Below are 13,918 nucleotides of genomic sequence, written 5' to 3'. Positions count from 1 at the left end.
AAGCACTGATCAGTGTATGGAGGTGCCCCGGCTGTGGGCACTGATCAGTGTATGGAGGTGCCCCGGCTGTGGGCACTGATCAGTGTATGGAGGTGCCCCGGCTGTGGGCACTGATCAGTGTATGGAGGTGCCCCGGCTGTGGGCACTGATCAGTGTATGGAGGTGCCCCGAGCTCTGTGCTGCGTGCACTGATCAGTGTATGGAGGTGCCCCGGCTGTGGGCACTGATCGGTGTATGGATGTGCCCCGGCTGTGGGCACTGATCGGTGTATGAAGGTGCCCAGGCTGTGAGCACTGATTACTCAGTGTATGGAGGTGCCCCGGCTATGGGCACTGATCGGTGTATGGAGGTGCCCTGGCTGTGGGCACTGATCGGTGTATGGAGGTGTCCCGGCTGTGAGCACTGATTACTCAGTGTATGGAGGTGCCCCGGCTATGGGCACTAATCGGTGTATGGAGGTGCCCTGGCTGTGGGCACTGATCACTCAGTGTATGGAGGTGCCCCGGCTATGGGCACTGATTGGTGTATGGAGGTGTCCCGGCTGTGAGCACTGATTACTCAGTGTATGGAGGTGCCGTGGGCACTGATCACTCAGTGTATGGAGGTGCCCCTGTAACAAAATTACCAACCAGTTGTTCTAATTGTGACGAGCCATTGGCATTAATATTTCTGCAGTAAAGTACAGATCCACCATGCTGGCATTGATCTGATCACCATACTGAGCGATAGATTCTCCACCATTATCAGTGCTTGTACCAACACTCGCACAGTTACATTCTCCTCCATGTGAGAATACACATCACACTGCTGTGTACATGAATCCAAGGCCCCGTGCACACGTTGGGTATTTGGTGAGTTTTTACCTCAGTATTTGTAGCCATAACCAGGAGTGGTAATAAATACAGTAGTGGTGCCCTTGTTTCTATTCTACGTTTCCTCTGATTGTTCCACTCCTGCTTTTGGTTTCTGAATACTGAGGTAAAAACTCCCCAAATACTCAGTGTGCACACGACCTTAATGAGATTTTCCCATAAGCAACATATATTGCCTATGATTATTACTGGAGTCCAACCCCTGAGAACGTAGCTCTGACAAGAAAGGGTTCCACAGTCCTTTCTGTGAATGGAGTGGCCGCTCACCTCCATGGGACTGACAGACATTGACTCCTGGGGTCACACATGTATCATTTCTATTGTGGCTCTCTGCATTAAATGCTGTTGTACAGAGGTTTTTCCTGCAGATGGAGGCTGTTGGGTAAGGCTATGTGCGCACGTCGCGTAAAAACATGCAGTTACGCTGCGCTTTGTAGCGCAGCGTAACTGCATGCGTCCTGCATCCCCTGCACAGTCTATGGAGACTGTGCAGGGGCCGTGCGCACGTGGCGTTTAAGAGCGCAGCGCTTCGGCTACTGCCGAAGCGCTGCGCAAAAAGAAGTGACATGTCACTTCTTTCCTGCGCTTTGCCGGCAGCTCCTGCTCTGTCTATGGGAGGAGCTGCAGGCAGAGCGCATGGAATCGGCGCTCACTACGGACATTTCTGCAGCGATCTAAAGCGCACATGTGCTCTTCAGATCGCTGCAGAAATTTCTGCAGGGCTTGTACGCAACGTGCGCACATAGCCTAAGTCTTAAAGGGGTTGCACAATACACACTGTCAGGATTCCCCAGTATTTCATGTGCTGGTAATTCTTATCTGGCTTCTCACAATTTACTTCTATTGACAGAAACTGAACACATGTAGCCAGCACATGAACGCAGGTATACAAATCACTTACATGCGGTCACATGGCTGCACGCTCACACTGGGAATAGCAAGGAAGTGTGCCTGTGTCAGTGTGCACACCACACACTGTCAGGATTCTGCAGTCATATAGAATGACTGCAATGTTTTGTCCCAAGCCTGGACATCTTTCAAAGGGAATGTGTGAGGTCAAATAATGATATTAATCTGCAGAAATATAGAGTTCATCTGTTATTAGCATTACAAACGTGCCCAACCACTGTTCAATAAGTGCGGCATACAAGAGAAAATGAAGTTTGTTCCTCCACGGAGCTGCCAGCTGTCAGTCATACAAATGTGGCAGCATTGCGTCAGTCACCTCGCACTATATTGAAAGCACCAGTTGTAATCTGGCCCCGACACTGACCGACAGCCGGCTCTGCACTGATACTATAGAAAGTGGGCTGTAAATCCAAATGCCAGGGCATGACTACAGCCACCGGTCTCAGTGCTGTGAACGGTGACTGTAACTGCTCCGGGCACGCCTGCATGACTGAAAGCCGGCGGCTTCAGGGAGGAATAAAGGTCATTTTCTCCCAGGTGCTGCACTTTCAGTACTGCAGCAGGACACCTTCATAATGCTACCCTGCAGAATAAACCTTATACCTCTAGGTTATTATTATTATTTATTATAGCGCCATTTATTCCATGGCGCTTTACAGGTGAGAGAGGGTATACATACAACAATCATTAACAGTACATAACAGACTGGTATAGGAGGAGAGAGGACCCTGCCCGCGAGGGCTCACAGTCTATAGGGAATGGGTGATGGTACAACAGGTGAGGACAGAGCCGGTTGCGAAGTGGTCTACTGGACTGAGGGCTATTGTAGGTTGTAGGCTTGTTGGAAGAGGTGGGTCTTGAGGTTCCTCTTGAAGCTTTCCACGGTAGTGGAGAGTCTGATGTGCTGAGGTAGAGCGTTCCAGAGTATGGGGGAGGCACGGGAGAAATCTTGTACGCGATTGTGGGAAGAGGAGATAAGAGAGGAGTAGAGAAGGAGATCTTGTGAGGATCTGAGGTTGCGTGCAGGTAGGTACCGGGAGGTTAATAGGGTTATGGGACCTGACTGGTTCCGTTTAATAAGTGATAGTCCAGTAGTTTATAACCACTTTAATTCCAAGTTGTAAGCCTAATCTGGTGGTTTAGGCTATGTTCACACTCTGCATCTTTTTTCTGAGTGCATCTTGGCTGCATCTTTTTCCTGTAGTCTCAGAAAATACATCTTGTGGCCCAAAAAAACGCATGACTTTTTGCCACGTTTTTGTTAATGCATTTTTAAAGGAGAAACAAAATATCATAGGATAGGATAATAGCTTTTTTTTTTTTGTTAAAAAAAATGACATGGAGTACCCCTCATTTTTCATATCCCAGCACAGGAACAGCAGCAGCTGCAACCCTCAGCTGTGTGTTGTACCTCGACGTTTTTTTTAATTATTTGATTTATTTAAAAAAAAATGACGTGGGGTCCCCCCATTTTTCTAAAACCAGCTAAGGTACAGCAGACAACTGGAGGCTGATATTATTAGGGTGGGAAGGGACATCGTTATTTTGCCTTTTCCAGCCTAACAATAGCAGCCCACAGCCACCCCAGAAGTGGCACATCCATAAGATGCGCCAATTCTGGCGCTCAGCCTTGTTCTTCCCGTTGCCCTGGTGCAGTGGCAGTCGGGGTGGTAAGGGGTTAATAACAGCCCACAGGTGCTACTAAGCCCTAGCTTATTGATGGCAGGCTTCTATGAAACACCCCCCCCCCCATCACTAATCTGTAAGTGAAAGTGAATAAACAGAAATACCCAAAAAATCCTTTATTTGAAATAAAAGACAAAAAAGCATCCTCTTCACCACCTTATTAAAATCCCCAAATACCCCTCCAGGTCCGGCGTAATCCAGTAATCCACACAAGGTCCCACGACGCTTCCGGCTCTGATACATATCTGAAGCTCACAGCGAGCGCCATATAACATGACTGCCCACTGTGAGCTCTACGCAGCAGCTGAAGTGATAAGCAATGACATCACTCAGGTTACTCGCCGCCACAGCTGGAGTCCTCCACCTGTGACCGCAAATCAGGTTGCGACTGAAGTGAGACATGCAATCAGCGGGATGTCACTCAGGTTATTTGCTGTCACAGGGGGAGGCCATGACCATGCTGTGGCTGTGAGTTAACTGAGTGAAGTCACCGCTGAGCACATGGCTTACTTCAGTTGCGGCCTGAACTTCACAGTGGGCAGTCCTGTTCTATGGCGCTCGCTGTGAGCTTCAGGTATGTAGCAGTGCTGGAAGCGACGTGGGACCTTGTGTGGATTACGTTGGGCCTGGAGGGTTGTGTTGGGGTTAATAAAGTGGTGAAAGAGGGTTCTTTTTTGTCTTTTATTCCAAGTAAAGCATTATTTCGGTGTTTGTGTTTATTTCATTTCACTTACAGATTAGTGACACCTGCCATTACTAATCTAGGACAGTGGCAGCTGTGAGCTGTTATTAACTCCTTATTACCCTGATTGCCCCCATACCAGCGCAATGCGGGAAGAGCCCGGTAAGGTCCTGGGACTGTCGCATCTAATTGATGCAGCAATTCCGGGCAGCTGCTGGTTGATATTTTTAGGCTGGGGGGCTCCCAATAACCATGGGTATTCCCAGCCTGATAATACCAGCCCCCAGCTGTTGGGCTTTATCTGTGCTGATATCAAAATATGGGGGATCCTATCCCAATTTTTTTTTAATTTATTTTACTGTACGATATAGACCTGCCCATCGGCATCAGTGATTGGTTGCAAGCAAACACGCTGCCACTCAGGGTGGCGGCTTGTCTGACTGCAACCAATCACAGCCACTGATGGGCAGGGGAAGCAGTGCATATTCAATAAAGGTAATGAGTGGCCTGGGAAGTGAGTGACTGGCCGCGGAAGCATTGTGACAGACACACCGGTGATTCGGTAAGTATGATGCGCTTGCTCCTACCCCTTTGCGCCACATTCTGGTCCCCATTGACTTTATGGGAACCGGCATCTAGCCAGATACCAGGGATCAATTCCCTACCAACCCATGCATCTGAGTGGGATTGATCTGCCAGTCCTCCGAAACACAGCGACAAAATGCAAAAAATTGATAAGCTGCATCTTCAAAAACGCAGCCAAGATGCAGCCAAAAAAAGATGCCCAGTGTGGACAGCAAAATAGAAGTCTCATAGACTTTGCTGGGACAAGGAAATTCATGCATTTAGGTGGTTCTTTGTGACCTCAAAAATGCACCAAAAACGCAATAAGAGATGCGCTGTGTGAACATAGCCTAAATCATGGCCATAACCGTGGTGGTACAGTCATGGCCATCTTTACTCAGGAGCCCCCTGTGAGGTGGAAACTATAATCTGACAGGGAAGAGACAGAAACATATAATACTTAATGAGCAATAATGGTGTCTGTAGTAATGAAGTCAGTGACATGCCCTACAGAGGCAAATTCTAACCCTGTAATTGCAATGATTCTATGTTATAGGGGTTATTAGTACATAGAGGTCCATCACCAGACCGGTAGCACTAATCAGTTGGCGGTTGGCTAATCGTCCGTTCACACCGGCAGACCACTCCTCAGATGTGCCCTGGGCTATCAGTGACAGGTCATCCTATGCTCATAGGCTGCCATTGTCCTTGGCAGAGCAGGTCCTATGTACACAGGACGAGTGCTGCTGACAACAATGATCATTTGGGTAAAAGATACCTTTACTTGTGGAATGAGCATTTTTCCTGGTCGTCGAGTGATTGGCACTGTTTACACTAAAATTATCATGAAATAATTGTTCCTAGAAACACTCGCCCATATTAATCGTGCACTGTAAATGCGCTATTAGGCTAAAATCGGACGACCCTGTACCATAGTCCGTGTATGCCATACACAGACTTGATGCTCGGCCTGGATAAAGGTCTCCTCACCTGAATTGACAACCTAATATATTGCTATGAAGCTGTCAAGATTGGGTCCAGTGGAGTATCGGGTCCATACATGGACCATGGTATATGGACACCTAATCTTCAGCATCTAATACACGTCTAGGCTTGGCCTTAGGCTTCAGAGTACAGGCATGCACACGCTAAGGCAGTTTACTTGTAGTAATCAGTAAGAAAAATCTTTTAAACACTATTTCTTAGTGTTCTCATACCTTATGAGAAGCGCAGAGTAAGCTTTCTTGCCTCCGTCTCTGCACCACACCAGATGACTTGTGACTCTATCATCCCTTCTTGCGAGGTCTTGTACTTCAGATGTCGCCTCTCCCAAAGCCACATGTTCCCATAATGACAGACCTCCTCCAAAACTCCCATAATAATATTCCTTCCCTAAAAGACGCCTTTTCTCTGCTTGTTAAAAGAGGGAACTGCCATTGGACTTGCTCGGCATCGCCTTGGACATGTCTTGAAGGATCTGCAGCTTCAGAGGCAGCCTACCGTTGCCAATGAGACCTACCGGTGGGAGAGAGTGCACCGAAACCATGAGTGTTCAACTGGTCATGTTTACCGTGGTGGACGCAGTCAAGGGTATGGTATAGGAGCAGCAGGTGGCGCTGTACTAAGTGCAGTTGAACATTTTGCCATCTAAGAATGTTTTTAGAAAATTTTAATACAAAATATGTTTAAAATTTGGGCTTTGATTTAACAAAATATGGCTACTAATACTACTGGTTTGACAGCATAAGCTTAGTCCAAACTTTTGGCAGATTTCTGGTATGGGAATAGTAATCGGAGGCTCATCATCATGGGACAATCCACTACTGACTTACCCAGCAGATGCAAGAAGCGTGTGTAATTACAAGACATTGTCAGTAACAGTCAGTCTTCTATCAGCCAGGACTTGTGATATCTCGAGGAGATACTAGTGTACATTGGGTGTATCGGTTTTGGTCATCTGACCAGTATCAGTCAGATCACGGAGACAGCAGATAGTGATGGAGAAATGTTCTGCGCTGTTCCTGATGTGAGTCTATATATTTATGTCTATTATTTTATCATTTTTAGTTTTTATACATGGTTTTAGGATATATACACACTTTATGTATTTGTTGCAGACATTTCTGCATCAAAAACGTGTCTCTTGGTAAGAAAAACAGCAGAAAAAGGTGTATTTTTATTGTTTTTGTATGTTTGTTTCCTATTCATTAGAATGGGTGAAAACCCTGAAATAATTGAAATGCTGCAGATGTTAGGCTGTGTTCACACATTGCTTTTATTTCTGCAGCAAAACCTGCTCACTTGGCAGTAAAGAAGCTGGTTACAAAAAGCCGGGTTTGCTGAGTTTTTTTACTGTCTTTTGCTGTGTTTTTGCACTTTTTTTATTGTTTTCTATGGTGAAAAAGGCAACAAAAAAGCGAAATTAATTGACACTGCTTCTTTAAAAAACGCAGCAGTTTTCCATTTAAGTCAGGGAAAAAAAGCAATTGCGTGCATTAGATTTCTGGATTCTCATCCCTTTTAGGCTGGGGCCACACGGGGATTACTGCGATCCCCTCGCATGACACTCGGCTCACGCTGGCAGTACAGCAGAGCCGAGTGTCATGCAAGTGTGCCTGCAACTGAGCGGACCTCAGCTGTCGGGGGGGCGGACCGGCATTGAGGAGGGGCAGCTGTGAGGAGGGGCGGGCGGGCCGGCACTGGGGAGGGGCGGGCCGGCACTGGGGAGGGGCGGGCCGGCACTGGGGAGGGGCGGGCCGGCACTGGGGAGGGGCGGGCCGGCACTGGGGAGGGGCGGCCTGGCACTGGGGAGGGGCGGGCCGGCACTGGGGAGGGGTGGGCCTGTGCTGTGGAGGGGAGGGAGGGATTTATCTCCCTCTCTCCTCTGTAGCCGTCTATTGCCATTCTCGCCCTGCACTCGCGGTACACCGGTGTACCGCGAGCGCAGTGCGATTTTTTTTATTTATTTTTTTTCTCGCCCCATACACTTGAATGGGTATGAGAGAAAGAGTCTCGCATTACAGTCACAGCATGCTGCGATTGTTTTCTCGGTCCGATTAGGTGACACACAGGCTAATATTGGTCCGAGTGGAATGCATTTTTTTTTTTTTTACCGCACTCCACTCGCACCGATTTTCATGCCGTGTGGCTTAGGCCTTACTGGTACTGTAAAAAGCAGCTTTTAATTTGCATAAACTCTTGAAAAAAATGCTGCAAAAAAAGTAGCACAATCGCATAGTGTGAACGTAGCCTAAATCTGAAATTAAACAATAAGTAATGTGTGTGTGAGACTTCAGGAATCTCATTCACTTTGCTGGGACAATGAAATGTTGCATTTTTCGAAGAGAAAACCACGAGGTGTGAACATGCTTGGAATTCATTAGCACTTGACACTATATTTGCTGTAATAGTGTCCGGACACTTTTGTCGCTATCCGTGTGCTTCTGCTTGGTGGAATTCCTCGCTGCTGGGCTCCACCTTTGTAATAAGAGTCGGGCTGGGATTTTGCTCAGGATCCCGTTATATTCCGGGTTAGGATTGTGCAATTGGCTTTTTCTCTAGGTCTAGAGGCGGCTGGTTGCTGCATTGCTAATGTGCTAAACGTCTCCAGACTTGTCTGTGATTTGTGGCGTAACATGCCGATTGTTAGGGCTATGAAGGCCCTACGCTTCCTGTAGCATGGTAAAATTGCCGTACAGCCATGGGGCTGGGGGCGTAAAACCACACAGGCCAGAAGAGAGCTGCGAGACTAACGTTTTCGGTTTCCTGATACGCTGACTGTTAACTGCCTGCAGATGTCAGATAGAAAACTGCTTCCAAACACACACAAGTACACCCAGCAAGACCAGCGACAGGCGGAATACACCGCCCTGTTTACTATACAGTGTATACTGGTTTAGATGGGATGTAAGAAGTTACCGTTACCTCCTATATGTCAAATAAAGGGATGAATGTATTTATTACGTTGTGTAAACAGTGAGAACATGTATTGTGTACACAGTATTAGCATCGTACTGTGCAATCCGTTCTACCTGCATGAGAACTGCTGTAATAAGCCAACCGTAATAATAGGCGATATTCAGCGCCAATACACGGTAATGTACCTGGAACTGCGGAATGCATGTAAGAAAAGGTTTGGCACCCTCCAGTATTGTGTGCATCACCAGCATTGCCTTTATTTGAACTAGCGATGAAGCTGGTCTCACCAGTGGCGACTCCTAGTTGTTGGGAAGGCGGTATTCATAAAGTGATGCTCCACAGCCCTTTCTGTGGCGGCGTGTTCTCTAGTTTACCAACTCATTTCACTCGTTCTCTACTTATTTTAAAGAACCACTCCAGAGGTGCAATAAAAAAAAACTTTAAAAGTAAGTCCTCTGCACCCTGTCTTATATACACCCTCCGGTGGCTTCATCTTCTATTACCGCCACTCCGATCAGTCTCCTGTGATTGTGACCTGCCGGCAGCTCCATGTAGCTTTAATGGAGCGATCCAGAAATGTCTCACTGTGGACACATTTTCTAATCTGGTAATCCATCATTCAGTTCAATGACTTAACCTGAGGTCACAGATGGGGTTCCCACAGTACTTCATTCATTGAACTCAGTGACCTCACTTTCATGGGAAGTCATTGAATTCAATATTGCATTACTAGATTAGCTAATGTGTGTACATTGAATATTTGGGTGCAGATAATTGCATAAAAACCACATCGCATATTGATGCATTTTTCTGCCAGGAGATGCAGATATGGTTCAGATTTGTTGCAGAAATCTGCACCAAAACTGCATCTCGTAGCAAAAAAACACATCTAAACTGCATTGTGTGTTGATCATAGAGTTCACCTGAGGTGAGTTAAATGAGTTCACCTCAGATGAGTTCACCTGAGGTCACACCAGGAGTACCGTGGAAACCTCCAGCGGTGAACTCAGTGACTTCACAGCTACAAGCTCCATCACTGTCTCTCTCTGAAGCCACAGTGAGTGGTCATATTTTCTAATGTGACAACGCATTGCGACTTCAACTGTAGCAAAGTCAGTATTATCGTGGGACCTCGTGTGGATTACGTCTCGTAGACCCCTCCCCATTGCTAAACTCTGGCTTGATGACAACTGTAATTTTTTTTACATCACAGCTGTCATTAACTCCTACCTGGATGAGACGGGTAAAGCGCCGGAATTGGCACATCAAATGGATGCGACAATTTTGGGGCGGCTGCAGACTATTTTTGCTGGGGGTGCCTAATAACCATGGGCCTTCCCAGCCTGAGAATCCAGCCCCCAGCTGTCTGCTTTATCTTGGCTGGGTATCAAAATTGGGGGTGCGCACGCCGTTTTTTAAAATTATTTACTTAAATAATTTATAAAAAGCTACATGTGGTCCTTTGATACACAGCCAAGATAATGCACACAGCTGGGGGAAGTAGCCTGTAACCGTCTGCCTAATCTGCACTGGTTATCAAAATATGAGGAACCTATGTAATTTTTTTTCCCAATTAATTATTTTTACTCTCAACAACCAATCACAGACGCCAGCAGTCTGACTGCAACCAATCATAGACACTGTCACAGAGGGTGGGCGGGGGAAACAGTGAATATGTATGAGGGCTAATGATCGGGCCCTGAGGTAGTGTGACAGCCGTGCTGGAGATTCTGTAAGGTTATGTGCACACGATCAGGATGGGTCCTGACCTGCAGGGCCGCGAGTGTCCGCAGGAAATCACAGCTGCTCATGCCTATGATATGGGTTGGGCAGTTGCAGTCTTTCGCTGTGTTCTCCCTGGGGAGAACATTTGTCTCTGCAGCAAAGAATTGACATGCTGTGGCTCGGGAAGCCGCACCACAGGTCAGTTTTCGGTGTGGGAAAAACAAACACAGTGGGCACGGGATTTGTAGAAATCTCATCCACTGTGCTTATAGTGTACAATGCAGCATTTTGGATGCTGCATCCAAAACGTTCTGAACCCTGAAAGTGGGCACACAGTCTAAGTATAATTCTCCTGCCTTGCAGCACCCTAGCCCTGACAAGCACCACTTTACAGCACAATCTTCGGGTCCCCATAGACTTATATGGCATTCGACATCCAGTTCATGTTCAAGTCCTGAACCTTTTTTTTTTTTTACATTCGGCCGACCCGTAACATCTGCGGTTTCGCCCATCTCTAGTCACAGCTTAATACATCTCTATGAGAGCCTCATTCTGCCCTCATTCTATCTATGCATTGTGAGCGTGTGACGCAAATTCTGATTTCTGGCCAGTCAGAAGCTATGGTCACAAGATGGCGCCACAGTGCCGGAGCTGCGTCGGTAAAAGTTGAAGCCCCCATAAGGTAAGTATATGACAGGTGGGGCAGGAGACTTAGATTTAAGCCTCCACTCCAGTGCTGGGAAAAAAACAGTTGAAAGGGTGCTTTAATGTTATACTAGAATTTAGTAGCCAAAAAATGGGAATTGGTGAGATATTTCTAATGTTATCATGAACTGCCACTACAGATAGTAAGTCCCTGGATTTATCCTCATCATTAGGGTTTGCTGACATCTACATATCAATCACTCTGATACCCATCCAAAAAAGTAGGACGTATGTCATGTATATGTCCTGCACATGTCACTCCATATGTCATACAAGTGTGCACATTTTTTTCTCACCCAGCAATCCATATGACATCTGTATGCAATGTGTATTTAACATATCTTGCATCCTAGAATACTAATATATATAGAATTTGCTAATTGTCAGAAATAATAAAGCAATCATGTATAAATATCCTGTAGATATCTAATTTCCCAACCTCCCTACTTAGGCTGGTTTCACACTACGTCTTTTTAACATCCGTTGAAAACGTTATTTTAACGGAAGTACGGATCCTGTGCAAATCCGTTTTCACTTCAATGCATTTTCAATGGACTCGCGTCCACCTGCGTTCGCATGCGTTTGCGTCCGTTAGACGCAGGATCCGTCCTTTTGCGTTATTTTAACATGTTTCAAAAACGCAACATGTAGCGTTTTTTTGCTTTGTCAAAATAACGCATCTCACAGGATCCTTCACATTGCGCCGCGAGCTGCAATGCATTTCAATGAGTGCTGGATCCTGCCTAGCAGAATGCGTTCAGTTGCGTTGTAACAGGATCCTGCTTTTGTACTGAGCATGCCCAGAAAGTACTGAGCATGCCCAGAACCAGTCTCGCGTGATCTGTCTCTCTACTCCCTCCCTCACCCCCTCTCTCTCTATCTCTGTCTTTCCCCCTTCCTCTCTCTCCCACCTGAGAGCTGCGGACACTCGTAACCAAGGTAAATATCGCGTAACCACTTCTCTTAGTTACCCGATGTTTACGTTGGTTACGTGTGCAGGCAGCCCTGCTCCTAGCAGCTGCAGACACTCGTAACCAAGATAAATATCGGGTATCCAAGGCCGATGTTTACCTTGGTTACCAGCGTCTGCAGCTGTCAGAAGCCTCCTCCCAGTCTAGCTCCCCTCACTCCCGATCACATGACTCCAATGCCCGCCCCTAAACATCCAGTGCAGGATCCTGCAAAATAACATATGCGTTTGCATACGTTATTTGCTGTAAAAGCAGGATCCGTACTTCCGCTAAAAAAAACGTTTTCAGCGGATGTTAAAAAGACGTAGTGTGAAACTAGCCTTATTATACACTTGCACTTGTTACAAAAAGGTTGAGAGCGTTGAGATCAGCACAATCCATGAGTAAAAAATCATTATTTAATCTAGATAAAAAAACATAAGCTCCTCCAGCACTAGGTACAGAGCATAGTAGAAGGTGAAAATGGCAATGCGCTTCTGACCTGGCCTGGTTGGGCCCAAGGGAGAAGGAAATAAATCATTACCAAACACCTCTGACAAGGCCTTGTCCTGTAATGACCAGGCATGCTGAAACTCAACATGTACAATCCTCTCCTTCTTGATAGAGGACCATTAGGCTTTAGGGATAGCTTAATTTTGTTTCCATAAATTAGTGGTACATGTGAATATATGAAACTTTCTCATGATCCAAGTTGCCAGAGGAGGCTAAAATAAATTATTAACATTTTTAGAAATAAAAAATAAAGGCACTCAAGTGATAGACACACTGTTTCAAGGACAGAGAATTCAATTATACTATTCTGATGGCCTGCAAGTGAACTGCTTTTTTTTATTGAGTTAAAGGGGTTATCTGGCTTATTTTGACTTTTTTTTATTATTACCCTATTGGGCTACATTGGGGCAGGTAAGTAGATAGAGACCACTTACCTGCCATGCTGTCAGCCCCTCTCCCCGGCTCAGAGTGGTCATGTGACTGCTCCTGCCGCGATTTTGCTGCTTCCGGTCATTTCATGTCAACATGGGCAGGACCATGTTGACATGCAAATCTGTGAACAGCATGTTGTCGGTACAGTGCGTGAGTCCCTGCCCCCTTCCCTGCACCCTCCCACATATTCCCCCCCCCACCCCGTACTCTCCCCGCCCACGGTGTTACCGCCAGTACCAGGCCCCCTGCTCAGGATAGCAGGAGTGCCCGTGCGGTCTGTGTCCCGCTCCAGCCCCAAAGTGCTGATATTGCAGGAGTGCACTGCAGTATCAGCAAGTTCTCACATTGCAGTGCTGGCAGCCGCGGGGATGACGAGCGCTGCTGTCAGGAAGTTAGATGAGGTAATTACCTGCTGTGACGATCTCCTGCACTCCTGACGTCAGCGCTGTCACTGCCTTCTATGCCCGCTGCGTTCTCACGTCACTAGCGGTGATGTCACGGGCGATACTGCTGAGAACGCGGCGGGCATAGAAGTCAGTGACAGCGCTGACGTCAGGAGTGCAGGAGATCGTCACTGCAGGTAATGATCTCATCTAAACTCCTGACAGCAGCGCTCGTCATCCCCTGCAGTGACCTGGGCTGACCTATTGATGTTAGCTCAGGACACTGCACTACTCTGCCAGCCAATGGGGAACATTCTGCTCTTCATTGACTGTGACAGTGACTATGGTACGGATCGTCGTGGGAACCCCTTATTGGATTACACCAGACCCGGATTTGTTTTTCTTTTCAATAAATTGGTGAAAGAGGGAATGTTTTGGGGAGTGTTTTTTCAAATAAAACTTTTTGTTGTCTATTTTTTTTTTTTAACTACTGACTGGGTTGGTGATGTCAGGTATCTGATAGACGCCTGACATTACTAACCCCAGGGCCTGATGCCAGGTGACATTACACATCTGGCA

The 13,918-nt window shown here is 46.7% G+C and overlaps 1 protein-coding gene across 2 annotated transcripts in view; it reads left to right on the top strand.

The window, feature by feature from the left end:
- The window catches only part of ANO6 (anoctamin 6), a 238,152-nt gene that overhangs the window by 8,579 nt on the left and 215,655 nt on the right, over positions 1–13,918 (top strand). Inside the window, exon 1 of one of the 2 annotated variants that reach the window (XM_075344965.1) lies at positions 5,406–5,480. The exons of the other annotated variant lie outside the window; for it this stretch is intronic. The gene's annotated coding sequence lies outside the window, so the exon portion shown is untranslated. Of the gene's footprint in view, positions 1–5,405; positions 5,481–13,918 lie in introns of those variants that run through there. 2 annotated transcript variants of the gene reach the window in all.

The sequence above is a fragment of the Anomaloglossus baeobatrachus genome, chromosome 4 (genome assembly GCF_048569485.1).
Source record: "Anomaloglossus baeobatrachus isolate aAnoBae1 chromosome 4, aAnoBae1.hap1, whole genome shotgun sequence".
In the NCBI taxonomy this organism is placed as follows: domain Eukaryota; kingdom Metazoa; phylum Chordata; class Amphibia; order Anura; family Aromobatidae; genus Anomaloglossus; species Anomaloglossus baeobatrachus.
This window is presented reverse-complemented; position numbering and strand designations above follow the sequence as displayed.